Source organism: Schistocerca serialis, chromosome 2 (genome assembly GCF_023864345.2).
Source record: "Schistocerca serialis cubense isolate TAMUIC-IGC-003099 chromosome 2, iqSchSeri2.2, whole genome shotgun sequence".
Taxonomy (NCBI): domain Eukaryota; kingdom Metazoa; phylum Arthropoda; class Insecta; order Orthoptera; family Acrididae; genus Schistocerca; species Schistocerca serialis.
In genome coordinates, this window is record NC_064639.1 from 803,859,637 (window position 1) to 803,881,553 (window position 21,917).

The 21,917-nt window shown below is 51.0% G+C and overlaps 21 non-coding genes across 21 annotated transcripts; 11 read left to right on the forward strand and 10 right to left on the reverse strand.

Annotated features, from left to right (window-relative positions):
- The first annotated feature begins 1,424 nt into the window (after nucleotides 1-1,424).
- Nucleotides 1,425-1,496, forward strand: Trnap-ugg (transfer RNA proline (anticodon UGG)). Its single transcript has one exon. It is a non-coding gene; the product is annotated as a tRNA-Pro (tRNA).
- A 613-nt stretch (nucleotides 1,497-2,109) lies between these two features.
- Trnav-uac (transfer RNA valine (anticodon UAC)) lies at nucleotides 2,110-2,182 on the reverse strand. The gene has a single exon. It is a non-coding gene; the product is annotated as a tRNA-Val (tRNA).
- Nucleotides 2,183-2,417: 235 nt separating this feature from the next.
- Nucleotides 2,418-2,489, forward strand: Trnap-cgg (transfer RNA proline (anticodon CGG)). Its single transcript has one exon. It is a non-coding gene; the product is annotated as a tRNA-Pro (tRNA).
- A 201-nt stretch (nucleotides 2,490-2,690) lies between these two features.
- On the reverse strand, nucleotides 2,691-2,763 carry Trnav-aac (transfer RNA valine (anticodon AAC)). Its single transcript has one exon. It is a non-coding gene; the product is annotated as a tRNA-Val (tRNA).
- Nucleotides 2,764-4,231: 1,468 nt separating this feature from the next.
- Nucleotides 4,232-4,303, forward strand: Trnap-ugg (transfer RNA proline (anticodon UGG)). The gene has a single exon. It is a non-coding gene; the product is annotated as a tRNA-Pro (tRNA).
- Nucleotides 4,304-4,916: 613 nt separating this feature from the next.
- On the reverse strand, nucleotides 4,917-4,989 carry Trnav-uac (transfer RNA valine (anticodon UAC)). Its single transcript has one exon. It is a non-coding gene; the product is annotated as a tRNA-Val (tRNA).
- Nucleotides 4,990-5,224: 235 nt separating this feature from the next.
- Nucleotides 5,225-5,296, forward strand: Trnap-cgg (transfer RNA proline (anticodon CGG)). Its single transcript has one exon. It is a non-coding gene; the product is annotated as a tRNA-Pro (tRNA).
- A 201-nt stretch (nucleotides 5,297-5,497) lies between these two features.
- Trnav-aac (transfer RNA valine (anticodon AAC)) lies at nucleotides 5,498-5,570 on the reverse strand. Its single transcript has one exon. It is a non-coding gene; the product is annotated as a tRNA-Val (tRNA).
- A 1,468-nt stretch (nucleotides 5,571-7,038) lies between these two features.
- Trnap-ugg (transfer RNA proline (anticodon UGG)) lies at nucleotides 7,039-7,110 on the forward strand. The gene has a single exon. It is a non-coding gene; the product is annotated as a tRNA-Pro (tRNA).
- Nucleotides 7,111-7,723: 613 nt separating this feature from the next.
- Trnav-uac (transfer RNA valine (anticodon UAC)) lies at nucleotides 7,724-7,796 on the reverse strand. The gene has a single exon. It is a non-coding gene; the product is annotated as a tRNA-Val (tRNA).
- A 235-nt stretch (nucleotides 7,797-8,031) lies between these two features.
- On the forward strand, nucleotides 8,032-8,103 carry Trnap-cgg (transfer RNA proline (anticodon CGG)). The gene has a single exon. It is a non-coding gene; the product is annotated as a tRNA-Pro (tRNA).
- A 202-nt stretch (nucleotides 8,104-8,305) lies between these two features.
- Nucleotides 8,306-8,378, reverse strand: Trnav-aac (transfer RNA valine (anticodon AAC)). Its single transcript has one exon. It is a non-coding gene; the product is annotated as a tRNA-Val (tRNA).
- A 1,468-nt stretch (nucleotides 8,379-9,846) lies between these two features.
- On the forward strand, nucleotides 9,847-9,918 carry Trnap-ugg (transfer RNA proline (anticodon UGG)). Its single transcript has one exon. It is a non-coding gene; the product is annotated as a tRNA-Pro (tRNA).
- A 613-nt stretch (nucleotides 9,919-10,531) lies between these two features.
- On the reverse strand, nucleotides 10,532-10,604 carry Trnav-uac (transfer RNA valine (anticodon UAC)). Its single transcript has one exon. It is a non-coding gene; the product is annotated as a tRNA-Val (tRNA).
- A 235-nt stretch (nucleotides 10,605-10,839) lies between these two features.
- Trnap-cgg (transfer RNA proline (anticodon CGG)) lies at nucleotides 10,840-10,911 on the forward strand. The gene has a single exon. It is a non-coding gene; the product is annotated as a tRNA-Pro (tRNA).
- A 202-nt stretch (nucleotides 10,912-11,113) lies between these two features.
- Trnav-aac (transfer RNA valine (anticodon AAC)) lies at nucleotides 11,114-11,186 on the reverse strand. The gene has a single exon. It is a non-coding gene; the product is annotated as a tRNA-Val (tRNA).
- A 1,468-nt stretch (nucleotides 11,187-12,654) lies between these two features.
- Nucleotides 12,655-12,726, forward strand: Trnap-ugg (transfer RNA proline (anticodon UGG)). The gene has a single exon. It is a non-coding gene; the product is annotated as a tRNA-Pro (tRNA).
- Nucleotides 12,727-13,339: 613 nt separating this feature from the next.
- On the reverse strand, nucleotides 13,340-13,412 carry Trnav-uac (transfer RNA valine (anticodon UAC)). The gene has a single exon. It is a non-coding gene; the product is annotated as a tRNA-Val (tRNA).
- A 235-nt stretch (nucleotides 13,413-13,647) lies between these two features.
- Trnap-cgg (transfer RNA proline (anticodon CGG)) lies at nucleotides 13,648-13,719 on the forward strand. The gene has a single exon. It is a non-coding gene; the product is annotated as a tRNA-Pro (tRNA).
- Nucleotides 13,720-13,921: 202 nt separating this feature from the next.
- Nucleotides 13,922-13,994, reverse strand: Trnav-aac (transfer RNA valine (anticodon AAC)). The gene has a single exon. It is a non-coding gene; the product is annotated as a tRNA-Val (tRNA).
- Nucleotides 13,995-15,462: 1,468 nt separating this feature from the next.
- Nucleotides 15,463-15,534, forward strand: Trnap-ugg (transfer RNA proline (anticodon UGG)). Its single transcript has one exon. It is a non-coding gene; the product is annotated as a tRNA-Pro (tRNA).
- Nucleotides 15,535-21,917: the final 6,383 nt, after the last annotated feature.

Below are 21,917 nucleotides of genomic sequence, written 5' to 3' on the forward strand. Positions count from 1 at the left end.
CACTTTGCGGAAACGCACAATGCAGGTATTTCGCATTCGTATGTAACAATCGACAGCACCCTCGCCTGTCTGAATGCCATCGCGAATAAGAGCCCAAGAAGTCGTCGGAAATGCTCGCGGCCGAGTGCTCAGTAGCATCAGCTACTGTTTCTTTCCGGACGAGGTACCGTCAATTCGCGCAGTCGCTATTCCAATTGATGTCACCAAAAGCAATCACTTCGTTAGCGGCGAGGAGCCTGGGCTCAGCGGCAGCTCTACATGGAGGCACCAGCAGCCCCGAGAGGCCACCGCTGGCGCGCCGGCGCCCGGACCCACGACCCTTAATGACGCTGCAGTCGATGTACTTCCTAATATCGCCTTTGATAGAAGGAAACCAGGTGTAAATCACACAGTATTTTACTGATGATCTGGAAACGCAAATTTAGAATAAGTAGAACAATATATAAAATCTGCTGTGAGGTGGAGCGGCACCCACGCATCGCTCTTCCCAGATTATCGTTGCTGCACGGAATGATTGTTAAGGCACCGACGGCTTCAGAGTTCGTCTCTCGAAGTTTTGCTTTTGCAGTACATTCCGCAATCTCTTCGTTCTGGGTCGTCTGTTTCGCTTTCCCGATCTAGTGTTGCTCACTGCTGTCGACTTCTCTTAACCCCGAGCCGCCACTAGCCGAAAATTCCACACTGCTATCTGGTCAATCTGCAGAGCTCGACGAGGGCATCGCGGTCGTTGCTGAGCTGATGAAACGGCCGAATCTGTAGTTGTTCCCAGATCTCTCCCACAACAACTGCCGCCCGGACACTTGGATTACAGGAGTACGCCACTACTCCCAGCCGGAGAACTGCATTTGAAAGCAGAATAACATGAGCTACACGTAACTCCGATTTCTGTGTCTGACCTACTTTTATTGATTCTGTCGTCGATTTACTTACTACTATCGCTGCTGGACGAAGCAGATCAGGTGAAAACCACACAGTATTCCTGTAACGAAGGGGTAATGGAAATTTAGGTAAAACAATAGCAAAATAAGTTGTGTGGTGGAGCGACACGTACAGTTGGCTCTTCCTAGATGATCATTGCTGCACGGAATAATTCTTAAGGCACCGAAGCGTTCAGGAGTCGTCTTCTGGAAGTTTTGCTTGCAGTATATTCCGCAATCTTTTCGTTATGAGTTTCCCGATGTTCTTTTGTTTAGTGCATTTGCCTTCCCTTGACACTGAGAAAGCACATGACGAAAGTGAAACACCACCGTGTGTTCATCTGCAGAGCGCGATGAAATTATTCACTCTATATTCATTGCCTCTAATATTCTTCCCATCAGGGGTGAGCGCTGCCTTCAGAAAGCGCTTTTGTTTCTGATTTACAAGGAAGTTTGTGTTCCTCGGAGCTGGACTGCTTGAGATTGGCTGCATTGCTAGTGGCAGGTGGCTCGTTGGTCTAGGGGTATGATTCCTGCTTTGGGTGCAGGAGGTCCTGGGTTCAAATCCCGGACGAGCCCTACTGTTTTGACCGTGCTGAAGAGTAGGTGGAGCTCACCCACGTTTGCAGCTCTGCAATGAAGAATAGATGCCTGCCGCAGCACGCCTTGTGCAGCTCTACGGTGATGAAGGGACCGTTTGGTATGGCAAGAATCTGACACCAGTAAATTACATTGGTCGATTGCTGTAGAAGAGCCGACAGTAATCTTGCATGCAACGGAAAACAAAGGTTGTCTTTGCAGAACATGTGCACCGTGAGTGGAGACGAACCTCATCTGATTAGCGACGACGACAACTAAAGGATGGGATACAAGACTGAGCGTAGTTAAGAGTTTCTCACTATTAGTGCCGTTCACACTTCAGCAGAGCTGTGACAAGGCGAGTGCAGCGAGCTCAGGAAAGCCAGTATGAAGCGCACTTGAAGTAGTCCTGAAGAAATGGATTATAAATTTTGCCGGCCAGAATGGAGCTACGAGCGTTCAGTGTTACTGAATACCGGTGCACTATGGGAGCAAGAGCATTTGACAGTAAAATGACGCGATATCCGTGTAGCACACGACATTTATTATCCCTGCATAAGCAGACGTGACGTTATCTCGGAAATGGAACCCGAAAAGGGGTTTAAAAAAATCGTGTTTCCGCCCGGGATCGAACCGGGGACCTTCTGCGTGTAAAGCAGACGTGATAACCGCTACACCACGGAAACGACGGCTCAGCTGCTGTACAACCTGGAAACCCGTAGTGGCAACAGATTTTACCCTGCGTAAGCAAGGGCATCGGCTACGAGCTCCCACCGATTCTAGAAGTTGATATAGTAAAAGACATCGATGAAAACAATCAAACCGCAACAGCCAGGGAGAACACTGGGTGAGCAGCTGCTCTGAATGGTGATACCAAGAACGGAGGCGTCAGTCATGTGCAGCGCTTAGCCGCTACGAGCAGGCTCGTTGGTCTAGGGGTATGATTCCTGCTTCGGGTGCAGGAGGTCCCGGATTCAAATCCCGGACGAGCCCTTGCGTTTTGTGCAAACGTGTGGCAACTACCGTCATGCCGGCGGCTGTTCCGCGCATTTCCAGCCCTCCAGGTAAGCACAAAAACCAAGTAGCCGGTTCTGGAAGAGTTTCATGTATCATTTGAGCCGTCTGCACCCTGGTGGTGGGACGTTTGAAATTGATTTAAATGGTAACAGTAGAGATTGTAGTGCGACGAACAAGTGTTTCCGCCCGGAATCGAGCCGGGGACCATCTGCGTGTTAGGCAGACGTGATAACCGCTACACCACGGAAACTGCTACGCTCTGTGCTCCACATCCGACACAACTTGTAGGACGATCACTTTGCGGAAACGCACAATGCAGGTATTTCGCATTCGTATGTAACAATCGACAGCACCCTCGCCTGTCTGAATGCCATCGCGAATAAGAGCCCAAGAAGTCGTCGGAAATGCTCGCGGCCGAGTGCTCAGTAGCATCAGCTACTGTTTCTTTCCGGACGAGGTACCGTCAATTCGCGCAGTCGGTATTCCAATTGATGTCACCAAAAGCAATCACTTCGTTAGCGGCGAGGAGCCTGGGCTCAGCGGCAGCTCTACATGGAGGCACCAGCAGCCCCGAGAGGCCACCGCTGGCGCGCCGGCGCCCGGACCCACGACCCTTAATGACGCTGCAGTCGATGTACTTCCTAATATCGCCTTTGATAGAAGGAAACCAGGTGTAAATCACACAGTATTTTACTGATGATCTGGAAACGCAAATTTAGAATAAGTAGAACAATATATAAAATCTGCTGTGAGGTGGAGCGGCACCCACGCATCGCTCTTCCCAGATTATCGTTGCTGCACGGAATGATTGTTAAGGCACCGACGGCTTCAGAGTTCGTCTCTCGAAGTTTTGCTTTTGCAGTACATTCCGCAATCTCTTCGTTCTGGGTCGTCTGTTTCGCTTTCCCGATCTAGTGTTGCTCACTGCTGTCGACTTCTCTTAACCCCGAGCCGCCACTAGCCGAAAATTCCACACTGCTATCTGGTCAATCTGCAGAGCTCGACGAGGGCATCGCGGTCGTTGCTGAGCTGATGAAACGGCCGAATCTGTAGTTGTTCCCAGATCTCTCCCACAACAACTGCCGCCCGGACACTTGGATTACAGGAGTACGCCACTACTCCCAGCCGGAGAACTGCATTTGAAAGCAGAATAACATGAGCTACACGTAACTCCGATTTCTGTGTCTGACCTACTTTTATTGATTCTGTCGTCGATTTACTTACTACTATCGCTGCTGGACGAAGCAGATCAGGTGAAAACCACACAGTATTCCTGTAACGAAGGGGTAATGGAAATTTAGGTAAAACAATAGCAAAATAAGTTGTGTGGTGGAGCGACACGTACAGTTGGCTCTTCCTAGATGATCATTGCTGCACGGAATAATTCTTAAGGCACCGAAGCGTTCAGGAGTCGTCTTCTGGAAGTTTTGCTTGCAGTATATTCCGCAATCTTTTCGTTATGAGTTTCCCGATGTTCTTTTGTTTAGTGCATTTGCCTTCCCTTGACACTGAGAAAGCACATGACGAAAGTGAAACACCACCGTGTGTTCATCTGCAGAGCGCGATGAAATTATTCACTCTATATTCATTGCCTCTAATATTCTTCCCATCAGGGGTGAGCGCTGCCTTCAGAAAGCGCTTTTGTTTCTGATTTACAAGGAAGTTTGTGTTCCTCGGAGCTGGACTGCTTGAGATTGGCTGCATTGCTAGTGGCAGGTGGCTCGTTGGTCTAGGGGTATGATTCCTGCTTTGGGTGCAGGAGGTCCCGGGTTCAAATCCCGGACGAGCCCTACTGTTTTGACCGTGCTGAAGAGTAGGTGGAGCTCACCCACGTTTGCAGCTCTGCAATGAAGAATAGATGCCTGCCGCAGCACGCCTTGTGCAGCTCTACGGTGATGAAGGGACCGTTTGGTATGGCAAGAATCTGACACCAGTAAATTACATTGGTCGATTGCTGTAGAAGAGCCGACAGTAATCTTGCATGCAACGGAAAACAAAGGTTGTCTTTGCAGAACATGTGCACCGTGAGTGGAGACGAACCTCATCTGATTAGCGACGACGACAACTAAAGGATGGGATACAAGACTGAGCGTAGTTAAGAGTTTCTCACTATTAGTGCCGTTCACACTTCAGCAGAGCTGTGACAAGGCGAGTGCAGCGAGCTCAGGAAAGCCAGTATGAAGCGCACTTGAAGTAGTCCTGAAGAAATGGATTATAAATTTTGCCGGCCAGAATGGAGCTACGAGCGTTCAGTGTTACTGAATACCGGTGCACTATGGGAACAAGAGCATTTGACAGTAAAATGACGCGATATCCGTGTAGCACACGACATTTATTATCCCTGCATAAGCAGACGTGACGTTATCTCGGAAATGGAACCCGAAAAGGGGTTTAAAAAAATCGTGTTTCCGCCCGGGATCGAACCGGGGACCTTCTGCGTGTAAAGCAGACGTGATAACCGCTACACCACGGAAACGACGGCTCAGCTGCTGTACAACCTGGAAACCCGTAGTGGCAACAGATTTTACCCTGCGTAAGCAAGGGCATCGGCTACGAGCTCCCACCGATTCTAGAAGTTGCTATAGTAAAAGACATCGATGAAAACAATCAAACCGCAACAGCCAGGGAGAACACTGGGTGAGCAGCTGCTCTGAATGGTGATACCAAGAACGGAGGCGTCAGTCGTGTGCAGCGCTGAGCCGCTACGAGCAGGCTCGTTGGTCTAGGGGTATGATTCCTGCTTCGGGTGCAGGAGGTCCCGGGTTCAAATCCCGGACGAGCTCTTGCGTTTTGTGCAAACGTGTGGCAACTACCGTCATGCCGGCGGCTGTTCCGCGCATTTCCAGCCCTCCAGGTAAGCACAAAAACCAAGTAGCCGGTTCTGGAAGAGTTTCATGTATCATTTGAGCCGTCTGCACCCTGGTGGTGGGACGTTTGAAATTGATTTAAATGGTAACAGTAGAGATTGTAGTGCGACGAACAAGTGTTTCCGCCCGGAATCGAGCCGGGGACCATCTGCGTGTTAGGCAGACGTGATAACCGCTACACCACGGAAACTGCTACGCTCTGTGCTCCACATCCGACACAACTTGTAGGACGATCACTTTGCGGAAACGCACAATGCAGGTATTTCGCATTCGTATGTAACAATCGACAGCACCCTCGCCTGTCTGAATGCCATCGCGAATAAGAGCCCAAGAAGTCGTCGGAAATGCTCGCGGCCGAGTGCTCAGTAGCATCAGCTACTGTTTCTTTCCGGACGAGGTACCGTCAATTCGCGCAGTCGGTATTCCAATTGATGTCACCAAAAGCAATCACTTCGTTAGCGGCGAGGAGCCTGGGCTCAGCGGCAGCTCTACATGGAGGCACCAGCAGCCCCGAGAGGCCACCGCTGGCGCGCCGGCGCCCGGACCCACGACCCTTAATGACGCTGCAGTCGATGTACTTCCTAATATCGCCTTTGATAGAAGGAAACCAGGTGTAAATCACACAGTATTTTACTGATGATCTGGAAACGCAAATTTAGAATAAGTAGAACAATATATAAAATCTGCTGTGAGGTGGAGCGGCACCCACGCATCGCTCTTCCCAGATTATCGTTGCTGCACGGAATGATTGTTAAGGCACCGACGGCTTCAGAGTTCGTCTCTCGAAGTTTTGCTTTTGCAGTACATTCCGCAATCTCTTCGTTCTGGGTCGTCTGTTTCGCTTTCCCGATCTAGTGTTGCTCACTGCTGTCGACTTCTCTTAACCCCGAGCCGCCACTAGCCGAAAATTCCACACTGCTATCTGGTCAATCTGCAGAGCTCGACGAGGGCATCGCGGTCGTTGCTGAGCTGATGAAACGGCCGAATCTGTAGTTGTTCCCAGATCTCTCCCACAACAACTGCCGCCCGGACACTTGGATTACAGGAGTACGCCACTACTCCCAGCCGGAGAACTGCATTTGAAAGCAGAATAACATGAGCTACACGTAACTCCGATTTCTGTGTCTGACCTACTTTTATTGATTCTGTCGTCGATTTACTTACTACTATCGCTGCTGGACGAAGCAGATCAGGTGAAAACCACACAGTATTCCTGTAACGAAGGGGTAATGGAAATTTAGGTAAAACAATAGCAAAATAAGTTGTGTGGTGGAGCGACACGTACAGTTGGCTCTTCCTAGATGATCATTGCTGCACGGAATAATTCTTAAGGCACCGAAGCGTTCAGGAGTCGTCTTCTGGAAGTTTTGCTTGCAGTATATTCCGCAATCTTTTCGTTATGAGTTTCCCGATGTTCTTTTGTTTAGTGCATTTGCCTTCCCTTGACACTGAGAAAGCACATGACGAAAGTGAAACACCACCGTGTGTTCATCTGCAGAGCGCGATGAAATTATTCACTCTATATTCATTGCCTCTAATATTCTTCCCATCAGGGGTGAGCGCTGCCTTCAGAAAGCGCTTTTGTTTCTGATTTACAAGGAAGTTTGTGTTCCTCGGAGCTGGACTGCTTGAGATTGGCTGCATTGCTAGTGGCAGGTGGCTCGTTGGTCTAGGGGTATGATTCCTGCTTTGGGTGCAGGAGGTCCCGGGTTCAAATCCCGGACGAGCCCTACTGTTTTGACCGTGCTGAAGAGTAGGTGGAGCTCACCCACGTTTGCAGCTCTGCAATGAAGAATAGATGCCTGCCGCAGCACGCCTTGTGCAGCTCTACGGTGATGAAGGGACCGTTTGGTATGGCAAGAATCTGACACCAGTAAATTACATTGGTCGATTGCTGTAGAAGAGCCGACAGTAATCTTGCATGCAACGGAAAACAAAGGTTGTCTTTGCAGAACATGTGCACCGTGAGTGGAGACGAACCTCATCTGATTAGCGACGACGACAACTAAAGGATGGGATACAAGACTGAGCGTAGTTAAGAGTTTCTCACTATTAGTGCCGTTCACACTTCAGCAGAGCTGTGACAAGGCGAGTGCAGCGAGCTCAGGAAAGCCAGTATGAAGCGCACTTGAAGTAGTCCTGAAGAAATGGATTATAAATTTTGCCGGCCAGAATGGAGCTACGAGCGTTCAGTGTTACTGAATACCGGTGCACTATGGGAGCAAGAGCATTTGACAGTAAAATGACGCGATATCCGTGTAGCACACGACATTTATTATCCCTGCATAAGCAGACGTGACGTTATCTCGGAAATGGAACCCGAAAAGGGGTTTAAAAAAATCGTGTTTCCGCCCGGGATCGAACCGGGGACCTTCTGCGTGTAAAGCAGACGTGATAACCGCTACACCACGGAAACGACGGCTCAGCTGCTGTACAACCTGGAAACCCGTAGTGGCAACAGATTTTACCCTGCGTAAGCAAGGGCATCGGCTACGAGCTCCCACCGATTCTAGAAGTTGCTATAGTAAAAGACATCGATGAAAACAATCAAACCGCAACAGCCAGGGAGAACACTGGGTGAGCAGCTGCTCTGAATGGTGATACCAAGAACGGAGGCGTCAGTCATGTGCAGCGCTTAGCCGCTACGAGCAGGCTCGTTGGTCTAGGGGTATGATTCCTGCTTCGGGTGCAGGAGGTCCCGGGTTCAAATCCCGGACGAGCCCTTGCGTTTTGTGCAAACGTGTGGCAACTACCGTCATGCCGGCGGCTGTTCCGCGCATTTCCAGCCCTCCAGGTAAGCACAAAAAACCAAGTAGCCGGTTCTGGAAGAGTTTCATGTATCATTTGAGCCGTCTGCACCCTGGTGGTGGGACGTTTGAAATTGATTTAAATGGTAACAGTAGAGATTGTAGTGCGACGAACAAGTGTTTCCGCCCGGAATCGAGCCGGGGACCATCTGCGTGTTAGGCAGACGTGATAACCGCTACACCACGGAAACTGCTACGCTCTGTGCTCCACATCCGACACAACTTGTAGGACGATCACTTTGCGGAAACGCACAATGCAGGTATTTCGCATTCGTATGTAACAATCGACAGCACCCTCGCCTGTCTGAATGCCATCGCGAATAAGAGCCCAAGAAGTCGTCGGAAATGCTCGCGGCCGAGTGCTCAGTAGCATCAGCTACTGTTTCTTTCCGGACGAGGTACCGTCAATTCGCGCAGTCGGTATTCCAATTGATGTCACCAAAAGCAATCACTTCGTTAGCGGCGAGGAGCCTGGGCTCAGCGGCAGCTCTACATGGAGGCACCAGCAGCCCCGAGAGGCCACCGCTGGCGCGCCGGCGCCCGGACCCACGACCCTTAATGACGCTGCAGTCGATGTACTTCCTAATATCGCCTTTGATAGAAGGAAACCAGGTGTAAATCACACAGTATTTTACTGATGATCTGGAAACGCAAATTTAGAATAAGTAGAACAATATATAAAATCTGCTGTGAGGTGGAGCGGCACCCACGCATCGCTCTTCCCAGATTATCGTTGCTGCACGGAATGATTGTTAAGGCACCGACGGCTTCAGAGTTCGTCTCTCGAAGTTTTGCTTTTGCAGTACATTCCGCAATCTCTTCGTTCTGGGTCGTCTGTTTCGCTTTCCCGATCTAGTGTTGCTCACTGCTGTCGACTTCTCTTAACCCCGAGCCGCCACTAGCCGAAAATTCCACACTGCTATCTGGTCAATCTGCAGAGCTCGACGAGGGCATCGCGGTCGTTGCTGAGCTGATGAAACGGCCGAATCTGTAGTTGTTCCCAGATCTCTCCCACAACAACTGCCGCCCGGACACTTGGATTACAGGAGTACGCCACTACTCCCAGCCGGAGAACTGCATTTGAAAGCAGAATAACATGAGCTACACGTAACTCCGATTTCTGTGTCTGACCTACTTTTATTGATTCTGTCGTCGATTTACTTACTACTATCGCTGCTGGACGAAGCAGATCAGGTGAAAACCACACAGTATTCCTGTAACGAAGGGGTAATGGAAATTTAGGTAAAACAATAGCAAAATAAGTTGTGTGGTGGAGCGACACGTACAGTTGGCTCTTCCTAGATGATCATTGCTGCACGGAATAATTCTTAAGGCACCGAAGCGTTCAGGAGTCGTCTTCTGGAAGTTTTGCTTGCAGTATATTCCGCAATCTTTTCGTTATGAGTTTCCCGATGTTCTTTTGTTTAGTGCATTTGCCTTCCCTTGACACTGAGAAAGCACATGACGAAAGTGAAACACCACCGTGTGTTCATCTGCAGAGCGCGATGAAATTATTCACTCTATATTCATTGCCTCTAATATTCTTCCCATCAGGGGTGAGCGCTGCCTTCAGAAAGCGCTTTTGTTTCTGATTTACAAGGAAGTTTGTGTTCCTCGGAGCTGGACTGCTTGAGATTGGCTGCATTGCTAGTGGCAGGTGGCTCGTTGGTCTAGGGGTATGATTCCTGCTTTGGGTGTAGGAGGTCCTGGGTTCAAATCCCGGACGAGCCCTACTGTTTTGACCGTGCTGAAGAGTAGGTGGAGCTCACCCACGTTTGCAGCTCTGCAATGAAGAATAGATGCCTGCCGCAGCACGCCTTGTGCAGCTCTACGGTGATGAAGGGACCGTTAGGTATGGCAAGAATCTGACACCAGTAAATTACATTGGTCGATTGCTGTAGAAGAGCCGACAGTAATCTTGCATGCAACGGAAAACAAAGGTTGTCTTTGCAGAACATGTGCACCGTGAGTGGAGACGAACCTCATCTGATTAGCGACGACGACAACTAAAGGATGGGATACAAGACTGAGCGTAGTTAAGAGTTTCTCACTATTAGTGCCGTTCACACTTCAGCAGAGCTGTGACAAGGCGAGTGCAGCGAGCTCAGGAAAGCCAGTATGAAGCGCACTTGAAGTAGTCCTGAAGAAATGGATTATAAATTTTGCCGGCCAGAATGGAGCTACGAGCGTTCAGTGTTACTGAATACCGGTGCACTATGGGAGCAAGAGCATTTGACAGTAAAATGACGCGATATCCGTGTAGCACACGACATTTATTATCCCTGCATAAGCAGACGTGACGTTATCTCGGAAATGGAACCCGAAAAGGGGTTTAAAAAAACCGTGTTTCCGCCCGGGATCGAACCGGGGACCTTCTGCGTGTAAAGCAGACGTGATAACCGCTACACCACGGAAACGACGGCTCAGCTGCTGTACAACCTGGAAACCCGTAGTGGCAACAGATTTTACCCTGCGTAAGCAAGGGCATCGGCTACGAGCTCCCACCGATTCTAGAAGTTGCTATAGTAAAAGACATCGACGAAAACAATCAAACCGCAACAGCCAGGGAGAACACTGGGTGAGCAGCTGCTCTGAATGGTGATACCAAGAACGGAGGCGTCAGTCATGTGCAGCGCTTAGCCGCTACGAGCAGGCTCGTTGGTCTAGGGGTATGATTCCTGCTTCGGGTGCAGGAGGTCCCGGGTTCAAATCCCGGACGAGCCCTTGCGTTTTGTGCAAACGTGTGGCAACTACCGTCATGCTGGCGGCTGTTCCGCGCATTTCCAGCCCTCCAGGTAAGCACAAAAAACCAAGTAGCCGGTTCTGGAAGAGTTTCATGTATCATTTGAGCCGTCTGCACCCTGGTGGTGGGACGTTTGAAATTGATTTAAATGGTAACAGTAGAGATTGTAGTGCGACGAACAAGTGTTTCCGCCCGGAATCGAGCCGGGGACCATCTGCGTGTTAGGCAGACGTGATAACCGCTACACCACGGAAACTGCTACGCTCTGTGCTCCACATCCGACACAACTTGTAGGACGATCACTTTGCGGAAACGCACAATGCAGGTATTTCGCATTCGTATGTAACAATCGACAGCACCCTCGCCTGTCTGAATGCCATCGCGAATAAGAGCCCAAGAAGTCGTCGGAAATGCTCGCGGCCGAGTGCTCAGTAGCATCAGCTACTGTTTCTTTCCGGACGAGGTACCGTCAATTCGCGCAGTCGGTATTCCAATTGATGTCACCAAAAGCAATCACTTCGTTAGCGGCGAGGAGCCTGGGCTCAGCGGCAGCTCTACATGGAGGCACCAGCAGCCCCGAGAGGCCACCGCTGGCGCGCCGGCGCCCGGACCCACGACCCTTAATGACGCTGCAGTCGATGTACTTCCTAATATCGCCTTTGATAGAAGGAAACCAGGTGTAAATCACACAGTATTTTACTGATGATCTGGAAACGCAAATTTAGAATAAGTAGAACAATATATAAAATCTGCTGTGAGGTGGAGCGGCACCCACGCATCGCTCTTCCCAGATTATCGTTGCTGCACGGAATGATTGTTAAGGCACCGACGGCTTCAGAGTTCGTCTCTCGAAGTTTTGCTTTTGCAGTACATTCCGCAATCTCTTCGTTCTGGGTCGTCTGTTTCGCTTTCCCGATCTAGTGTTGCTCACTGCTGTCGACTTCTCTTAACCCCGAGCCGCCACTAGCCGAAAATTCCACACTGCTATCTGGTCAATCTGCAGAGCTCGACGAGGGCATCGCGGTCGTTGCTGAGCTGATGAAACGGCCGAATCTGTAGTTGTTCCCAGATCTCTCCCACAACAACTGCCGCCCGGACACTTGGATTACAGGAGTACGCCACTACTCCCAGCCGGAGAACTGCATTTGAAAGCAGAATAACATGAGCTACACGTAACTCCGATTTCTGTGTCTGACCTACTTTTATTGATTCTGTCGTCGATTTACTTACTACTATCGCTGCTGGACGAAGCAGATCAGGTGAAAACCACACAGTATTCCTGTAACGAAGGGGTAATGGAAATTTAGGTAAAACAATAGCAAAATAAGTTGTGTGGTGGAGCGACACGTACAGTTGGCTCTTCCTAGATGATCATTGCTGCACGGAATAATTCTTAAGGCACCGAAGCGTTCAGGAGTCGTCTTCTGGAAGTTTTGCTTGCAGTATATTCCGCAATCTTTTCGTTATGAGTTTCCCGATGTTCTTTTGTTTAGTGCATTTGCCTTCCCTTGACACTGAGAAAGCACATGACGAAAGTGAAACACCACCGTGTGTTCATCTGCAGAGCGCGATGAAATTATTCACTCTATATTCATTGCCTCTAATATTCTTCCCATCAGGGGTGAGCGCTGCCTTCAGAAAGCGCTTTTGTTTCTGATTTACAAGGAAGTTTGTGTTCCTCGGAGCTGGACTGCTTGAGATTGGCTGCATTGCTAGTGGCAGGTGGCTCGTTGGTCTAGGGGTATGATTCCTGCTTTGGGTGCAGGAGGTCCTGGGTTCAAATCCCGGACGAGCCCTACTGTTTTGACCGTGCTGAAGAGTAGGTGGAGCTCACCCACGTTTGCAGCTCTGCAATGAAGAATAGATGCCTGCCGCAGCACGCCTTGTGCAGCTCTACGGTGATGAAGGGACCGTTAGGTATGGCAAGAATCTGACACCAGTAAATTACATTGGTCGATTGCTGTAGAAGAGCCGACAGTAATCTTGCATGCAACGGAAAACAAAGGTTGTCTTTGCAGAACATGTGCACCGTGAGTGGAGACGAACCTCATCTGATTAGCGACGACGACAACTAAAGGATGGGATACAAGACTGAGCGTAGTTAAGAGTTTCTCACTATTAGTGCCGTTCACACTTCAGCAGAGCTGTGACAAGGCGAGTGCAGCGAGCTCAGGAAAGCCAGTATGAAGCGCACTTGAAGTAGTCCTGAAGAAATGGATTATAAATTTTGCCGGCCAGAATGGAGCTACGAGCGTTCAGTGTTACTGAATACCGGTGCACTATGGGAGCAAGAGCATTTGACAGTAAAATGACGCGATATCCGTGTAGCACACGACATTTATTATCCCTGCATAAGCAGACGTGACGTTATCTCGGAAATGGAACCCGAAAAGGGGTTTAAAAAAACCGTGTTTCCGCCCGGGATCGAACCGGGGACCTTCTGCGTGTAAAGCAGACGTGATAACCGCTACACCACGGAAACGACGGCTCAGCTGCTGTACAACCTGGAAACCCGTAGTGGCAACAGATTTTACCCTGCGTAAGCAAGGGCATCGGCTACGAGCTCCCACCGATTCTAGAAGTTGCTATAGTAAAAGACATCGACGAAAACAATCAAACCGCAACAGCCAGGGAGAACACTGGGTGAGCAGCTGCTCTGAATGGTGATACCAAGAACGGAGGCGTCAGTCATGTGCAGCGCTTAGCCGCTACGAGCAGGCTCGTTGGTCTAGGGGTATGATTCCTGCTTCGGGTGCAGGAGGTCCCGGGTTCAAATCCCGGACGAGCCCTTGCGTTTTGTGCAAACGTGTGGCAACTACCGTCATGCTGGCGGCTGTTCCGCGCATTTCCAGCCCTCCAGGTAAGCACAAAAAACCAAGTAGCCGGTTCTGGAAGAGTTTCATGTATCATTTGAGCCGTCTGCACCCTGGTGGTGGGACGTTTGAAATTGATTTAAATGGTAACAGTAGAGATTGTAGTGCGACGAACAAGTGTTTCCGCCCGGAATCGAGCCGGGGACCATCTGCGTGTTAGGCAGACGTGATAACCGCTACACCACGGAAACTGCTACGCTCTGTGCTCCACATCCGACACAACTTGTAGGACGATCACTTTGCGGAAACGCACAATGCAGGTATTTCGCATTCGTATGTAACAATCGACAGCACCCTCGCCTGTCTGAATGCCATCGCGAATAAGAGCCCAAGAAGTCGTCGGAAATGCTCGCGGCCGAGTGCTCAGTAGCATCAGCTACTGTTTCTTTCCGGACGAGGTACCGTCAATTCGCGCAGTCGGTATTCCAATTGATGTCACCAAAAGCAATCACTTCGTTAGCGGCGAGGAGCCTGGGCTCAGCGGCAGCTCTACATGGAGGCACCAGCAGCCCCGAGAGGCCACCGCTGGCGCGCCGGCGCCCGGACCCACGACCCTTAATGACGCTGCAGTCGATGTACTTCCTAATATCGCCTTTGATAGAAGGAAACCAGGTGTAAATCACACAGTATTTTACTGATGATCTGGAAACGCAAATTTAGAATAAGTAGAACAATATATAAAATCTGCTGTGAGGTGGAGCGGCACCCACGCATCGCTCTTCCCAGATTATCGTTGCTGCACGGAATGATTGTTAAGGCACCGACGGCTTCAGAGTTCGTCTCTCGAAGTTTTGCTTTTGCAGTACATTCCGCAATCTCTTCGTTCTGGGTCGTCTGTTTCGCTTTCCCGATCTAGTGTTGCTCACTGCTGTCGACTTCTCTTAACCCCGAGCCGCCACTAGCCGAAAATTCCACACTGCTATCTGGTCAATCTGCAGAGCTCGACGAGGGCATCGCGGTCGTTGCTGAGCTGATGAAACGGCCGAATCTGTAGTTGTTCCCAGATCTCTCCCACAACAACTGCCGCCCGGACACTTGGATTACAGGAGTACGCCACTACTCCCAGCCGGAGAACTGCATTTGAAAGCAGAATAACATGAGCTACACGTAACTCCGATTTCTGTGTCTGACCTACTTTTATTGATTCTGTCGTCGATTTACTTACTACTATCGCTGCTGGACGAAGCAGATCAGGTGAAAACCACACAGTATTCCTGTAACGAAGGGGTAATGGAAATTTAGGTAAAACAATAGCAAAATAAGTTGTGTGGTGGAGCGACACGTACAGTTGGCTCTTCCTAGATGATCATTGCTGCACGGAATAATTCTTAAGGCACCGAAGCGTTCAGGAGTCGTCTTCTGGAAGTTTTGCTTGCAGTATATTCCGCAATCTTTTCGTTATGAGTTTCCCGATGTTCTTTTGTTTAGTGCATTTGCCTTCCCTTGACACTGAGAAAGCACATGACGAAAGTGAAACACCACCGTGTGTTCATCTGCAGAGCGCGATGAAATTATTCACTCTATATTCATTGCCTCTAATATTCTTCCCATCAGGGGTGAGCGCTGCCTTCAGAAAGCGCTTTTGTTTCTGATTTACAAGGAAGTTTGTGTTCCTCGGAGCTGGACTGCTTGAGATTGGCTGCATTGCTAGTGGCAGGTGGCTCGTTGGTCTAGGGGTATGATTCCTGCTTTGGGTGCAGGAGGTCCTGGGTTCAAATCCCGGACGAGCCCTACTGTTTTGACCGTGCTGAAGAGTAGGTGGAGCTCACCCACGTTTGCAGCTCTGCAATGAAGAATAGATGCCTGCCGCAGCACGCCTTGTGCAGCTCTACGGTGATGAAGGGACCGTTTGGTATGGCAAGAATCTGACACCAGTAAATTACATTGGTCGATTGCTGTAGAAGAGCCGACAGTAATCTTGCATGCAACGGAAAACAAAGGTTGTCTTTGCAGAACATGTGCACCGTGAGTGGAGACGAACCTCATCTGATTAGCGACGACGACAACTAAAGGATGGGATACAAGACTGAGCGTAGTTAAGAGTTTCTCACTATTAGTGCCGTTCACACTTCAGCAGAGCTGTGACAAGGCGAGTGCAGCGAGCTCAGGAAAGCCAGTATGAAGCGCACTTGAAGTAGTCCTGAAGAAATGGATTATAAATTTTAAGTCTGCCTTCGGCAGGGCAACAGAGCGGACGCGTACGTGTTGACTTCGTGCGGCGCGCGAGCTCGCCTTGTTTACTTTCTGACGGCCGTTGCTTAAGTGCCGGCTTACCTTGTACGATCCATGGCGAACCGTTACCGTAAATCAACACTCCGATTTACTTTCTGCATCGATTATGCCCGACCCAAAGCACTTGAGGTGGAGCTTTTTCTGCGAGAGGAAGTGATTATCCCGGCGACCGATATTATAGGCATACATTTGTCCATCGTGAGCAGCACGGTCTATGTGAAAATCATTAACGACGCGGCGTGCGAACGCATACTACGTGAGACCAAACAGGGGCTCCGCTTCTGTCACGCTGATGGCAATGTGGGAGAGGTAACCGTCGACCACGCAGGCTTAGGTATGCGAACGATACGCATTTTCGAATTGCCATTCGAACTTCCAGCTGAGGAAGTCGTCGCGGCACTACGCCCATACGGCACAGTCCACGGCCACACTGCGGAGAAGTGGACACAGTTTCGGACGTATCCTGTCCTAAACGGGGTTCGACAGGTCACCATAGATCTCCGAAGCCACGTCCCGTCCTACTTACAGATCGGCGGATGCCGTGCCATAATTATATACGATGGCCAGCCTCGGACCTGTTCCGGGTGCGGCAAAGAAGGCCACCTTAGATCCGAATGCCTACAACGGCGTATTACGCAACTTCCAGCTGCCGAAAAACCACCCACGTCGCAACCTACAGTGCTACCGGTGACCTATGCCGCTGCTCTGGCTTCTCCTACCACTTTGCAACGTCGTCCGGTCACCACAAACGACGCCACCAACGAGCCCGACCAGACACTGACGGAGAGCGCCTCGGACGACCCGCCGACTCGGCCGGCCATTGACGCCGCTCCGAAGATGCCGACGCAACCAGACGCTGACCCTGATCTCGGAAACACGATGGAGATCGACTCGCTCATCGTTCCTACAGCGGCCTTTCTGCCAGAACGACGTGACTCCCTTCCGTCGTCGGACACGGAGGGTCGCACAAGGAAACAACGTTCCCCGAAACGTCGCAAGCGAAGACGTCGCACCGTTTCCGGCCAAGAGGAGACGTTACACGTCGAGGAGGACGTACCCGTCGACCAGCACGAAGCCTCAGAACCCGCTACTGCTGACGAAGACGTCATGAGCGCGGAGACATCTATCGGTGTGCCTGCGCCCCGTGCTGACGCTGAACTAAATCATGAACGTCTCACAGGCGACACGACACCACGCACAATTACAACATCTTCTGAAGACAAAATGGACGATACACCAGTTTCCGCTTCCACGGCGTGGCACGAGGAGGAGGTCACGGAGCAGGAGCCGTTACGGGACCCTGCGCCGTCACGGCCGCACCACTAATCATACTCTCCCCAGATTCCCCTGCGGCCCAGCGGGATAACGTTCCGCTGCGACGCCCACACCCTTGCGCGGACGGCGGAGTGGACCAGCCACCAGCAATCCGACACCAGGCCTACCGGATAGCAACCATCAACACCAACAACATCCGTTCCAGGGTGAAAATCCGCCTTATGCAGGAGATGTTCTGGGCTTCGGATATTGATTTCGCCCTTCTGCAGGAAGTTCACTTGGCTAGTCTCCCGGATATTAATGGCTATACCGCCCACGCCTCCGCGAGTGATCCTATGGGCCGCGGGGTGGCCATCTACGTCCGCCACGGGATTTCTGTGACCGATGTCGCCTTCCTTCCATCAGCTCGGGGCATGGCACTCACTGCCATAGGGACACGCATCATTAATGTCTACGCTCCCTCAGGCACCGAACGACGGCATGAAAGAGCCCAGTTTTATTCCGAGGAAATCGCTCCCCTGTTTTTAGGGCGTTATGACCATTGCCTACTAGGAGGTGACTTTAACAGCGTTCTGCATCCTAAAGATCAGATTCCCCACTATACTACATGCCAGGAGCTACGTATAGTGGTGCGAGACCTCCTGCTTCACGATACCTGGGAAGTACAACACGGCGACCTTTCTGGCCATACCTTTCTTACAAGTCATTCCGCAAGCCGACTAGACAGGATATATGTCTCACAAACTCTTAGATCTGCGATACGGGGCGCCGAACGCTGGCCGCTGGCCTTTTCCGACCATTGCGCTTACATCTGTACGGTCCTCCTTCCGCCGCAATCAGTATGGCGCAGCCGTGCGCCATGGAAACTCAATACCTCACACTTGCATGACCGGGCGTGTCGCCAACAAGTCACTGACACGTGGACAGCCTGCGAACGACGCCTTCCCCGCTACCGCTCGACATTGACATGGTGGTTGGACTGCGCCAAGCCGGCGATCCGGAGGACACTGATGAGATACGGGAAGGACATGGCCGACTGGCATCGCACCACTGTTGACTTCTATTACGCGATTCTCCGAGATCTGGATGCTCAACCGCCAACCCCGGACAACCAGTTGGAACGGCAAAGAACTAAGGCGAAGATAATTGCGCTGGCACGCCGGAAATTGCAAGGGGTCGTGATACGGACGCGGCGCCACGATCACGCGGATTTAGAAATTCCATCCATGCATGATATAGTGTCCGACAACCGAAGGCGTCGTCGGCAGATCATCAGCACTCTGACAACGCCTCATGGAACGCAGGTGACCACTCAGAATGACATCGTCCGCGCATTCGTCGAGCACTACCGTCGTACTTATAGTGATGACGACGCTGAAACTGCAGCAGACGACTCCATTTTGAATTACGTCACGCGCACCCTCCCCCACACGGAGGCGGATGCTTTGACAGTGGCGGTCACGCTAGACGAAGTCAACAACGCAGTCGCCAAAGGTGCAGTCAACAGATCGCCCGGCATTGACGGCTTACCGATTGAGTTTTACCGTACCTTTCGGGACCTCATGGCCCCACGGTGGACGACTATGTATCAAGAACTGATAACATCTGACCAAGCAATCCCACCCGCCTTTGCTGAGGGCATCATTATACCAGTCCACAAACCAGCCCGTGGTTCGATGGTCACGAGTTACAGACCGCTCACCCTCCTCAATGCCGATTACAAGATTTTCGCGCGCTTACTGGCAATGCGGCTCCGAACTACACTCCCTCATATCCTCTCGCCAGAACAAACGACGCCTGGCGGACAGATTAACATACAGACTGCCACAGGGGAATGCCGCGACTTAATTGCGATAGCGGCGGCCTGCAGGCTCCGGGCAGCGGTCGTCGCTATAGACTTCGACAGCGCCTTCGATAAAGTGCGTCATCGTTTCCTGTTTTCGGTGGCAGCCCGAATGGGCATCCCCCCTCCGTTTCTCGACGTCATCCGGCGTCTTTACGACAGTGCCAGTTCACGTGTCCAAGTCAATGGACGTATAGCAGGGCCGGTACCTATCTGCCGTTCGATACGGCAGGGGTGCCCCCTCTCTACCCTCATGTATGCCATTGCCCTTGAGCCCCTTATTGGGGGCTTGACGACCAAGCTTTCTGGCCTCACCCTACGCCAACACACTTTTCGCTGTCGGGCATATGCTGATGACCTCCTCCTCCTCATTCGCTCCGGCTCTGAGATTCGGGATGTCCTCGACTTGATTACCCGTTATGGGGCTGCCGCTGGCAGTGCCATGAATGTCGCCAAATCTTCTGCAATGCACATTGGACGAGACCTCCAGGAGGGTGAAGTGGCACCACTGCCGCTTGTGCGGACTTTCCGGTACCTGGGCATTACCTTTACCCCCACAGTCACACGCACGGCGGCAACGAATTTCCGTCGCCTGTTACACGTCATCCGCAACGATGTCCGCCAGAACCTCTTGCGCCGCCAGGACACACTTCAAAGGGTTGCGTTTATTAATCTTTATGTGGCATCAAAATTGGTTCACATCGCGCAAGTTCTCCCTCTGCCAACTGCAATTGGGCGCAACCTTCAGGCGGCTTTTGGCTATTACCTCACGGCTGGTTCAATGTTTAAAGTCCGTTATGAGACACTTACCCTGCCCACACGGTATGGTGGCGTCGGGCTCGTCAATGTCCGTATGCGATCTGCAGCCTTGTACATGAGTACCATGAGAAAACAGTGGATGGGCCAGGGTACATCTCTAACACGCAGCTTGCTTGAGGTCCTTCTACCAGCTTCCACCTCACCACCAGTGTCTGTCGGCCATATCGTGCCTCATTTGTCCCATCTTTCGACCTTTTTCGTCGACTACAGTTATATACATACCAGTCTCCCAGATACACGCCCACCTAGGACTAAGGATTTTTACGGCCTGTTGCTGCGCTGTGTTCCCCGGAATGTGATGGAGACCAAACACCCCTCCATCCAGTGGCCCATAGTGTGGACTACCGTCCACCAGCCCTTCCTCCCTACGAACGTCCGGGCGCTGTGGTATCACATAGTCAACAGGAAATTTGCCACGACGCAGCGCCTGCACAACATTGGCTTGTCAGAATCCCCTCTTTGTCTCCTTTGCCAGCAACTGGACACTGATGAACACCGTCTGACATGCGCCTCATCGCAAGATGTATGGCGCTTCGTGCAGCAAATCATTGCCTGCTATCTCCGGGTGCCACCAGACACAGTCGAGCCTCGAATGTTTCTATACCCGGAGGACCGACATTTTCCCGCCGCCAAATGTCATGCTATTACGTGGGTCAAAGGGTGGGCGGTCGCTTATCTCTTTAATGAGGGACCTAAATCCCGCCTCGACTTCTGGACCTATTTACGAACAGCCCATGCAGCTCTCGAAAACATTTTTTTTTTTTTTTAATTTCTTTATTCAAATTATTTCATACATTGTAACCCACCACCTAATACATTAGTGGGTCTTAGATCTACATTACATTTAATTGATATTAGCAGCATTGTTAACTTCTATTACTAGTGTTAGTGAACTTACTTGCTACAGGAAATGAGGAGTTAGTTTCTTGTTGGGTAGGATCTAGTTTTACTCTTAGCTAACTAATCTAAGGGCTACTTCCTGCAGCGTTACAGGCGTGCCAGTTGTTTTAATATAAACCTACTGTGTGGCCGTGCCCACTGAGCTAACCCCAGTGAGCATGCCCCTGGCACTGGGCTGGCCTTAAGAAAGTCGCTGCAGGTTCTTTTAGGGGTCTTCTGTCTCCTATCTGCTAAGTGGTTAATTAGTTCTAAGTCACAATCGGTGCGCAGTTGTCAATTTCGGGTATTGGCGCTCCCTCCCCCTTGTTCCAGGGCATGGCGGATTCCTACCGTCACGGCGATTGGCCAGTCCACGCCCTGGCGGAATGGGATGGGTCGCCTTCAATTATGTCATGTCTGTTGGCTTATATATTTTCCCTGAGGTATTCTTGCAGGACTTTTGCTGACACCTCGCTGGCAAGGCGGTTTGATATGGTGAATGTAGTAGGGTCTCTAATTAACTGGTACGTGTTATTGTGAGGCAGCTGGTTTCTTAATTCCCCGGCTACGTCATCAAAGACCGGACACTCATAGATCACGTGATCCGGAGTGCCCCACTCAGCTCCACAATCACACGAGGGGGTAGCCCTTTTCCCGAATCGGCAAAGATATGCCGGATACGGTCCATGCCCTGTGAGGAAGTGCACCAGTCCCTTGCTTGGTTGAAAATGCGAGAGTTGGAGGCGTTCTTTGATGTTGGGGAGCAGCTGGTAAGTCCTTCGGCCTGTTGTTTCTGTGTCCCAAAGTTCTTGCCATAGCTCTTCTCCTCTCCTCTTAATTGCAAACTTGTCCCCCACCCGCACTCCCATGATGCTCTCGGTCTTTTCTATATCTCCCCTCTTCACCCAGTACCAAGCTGCCTGTTCCCGGATTTTGATGTCCAGGGGACATACCCCCATGAGTGTTAGTAGTGCCCCTCCTGGAGATGTTCTGTACGCTCCGATGGAGCGCAGAAGCATGTTACGTTGCACCCTCCTCACAGACATAGCGGGCACGACCCTCGTGA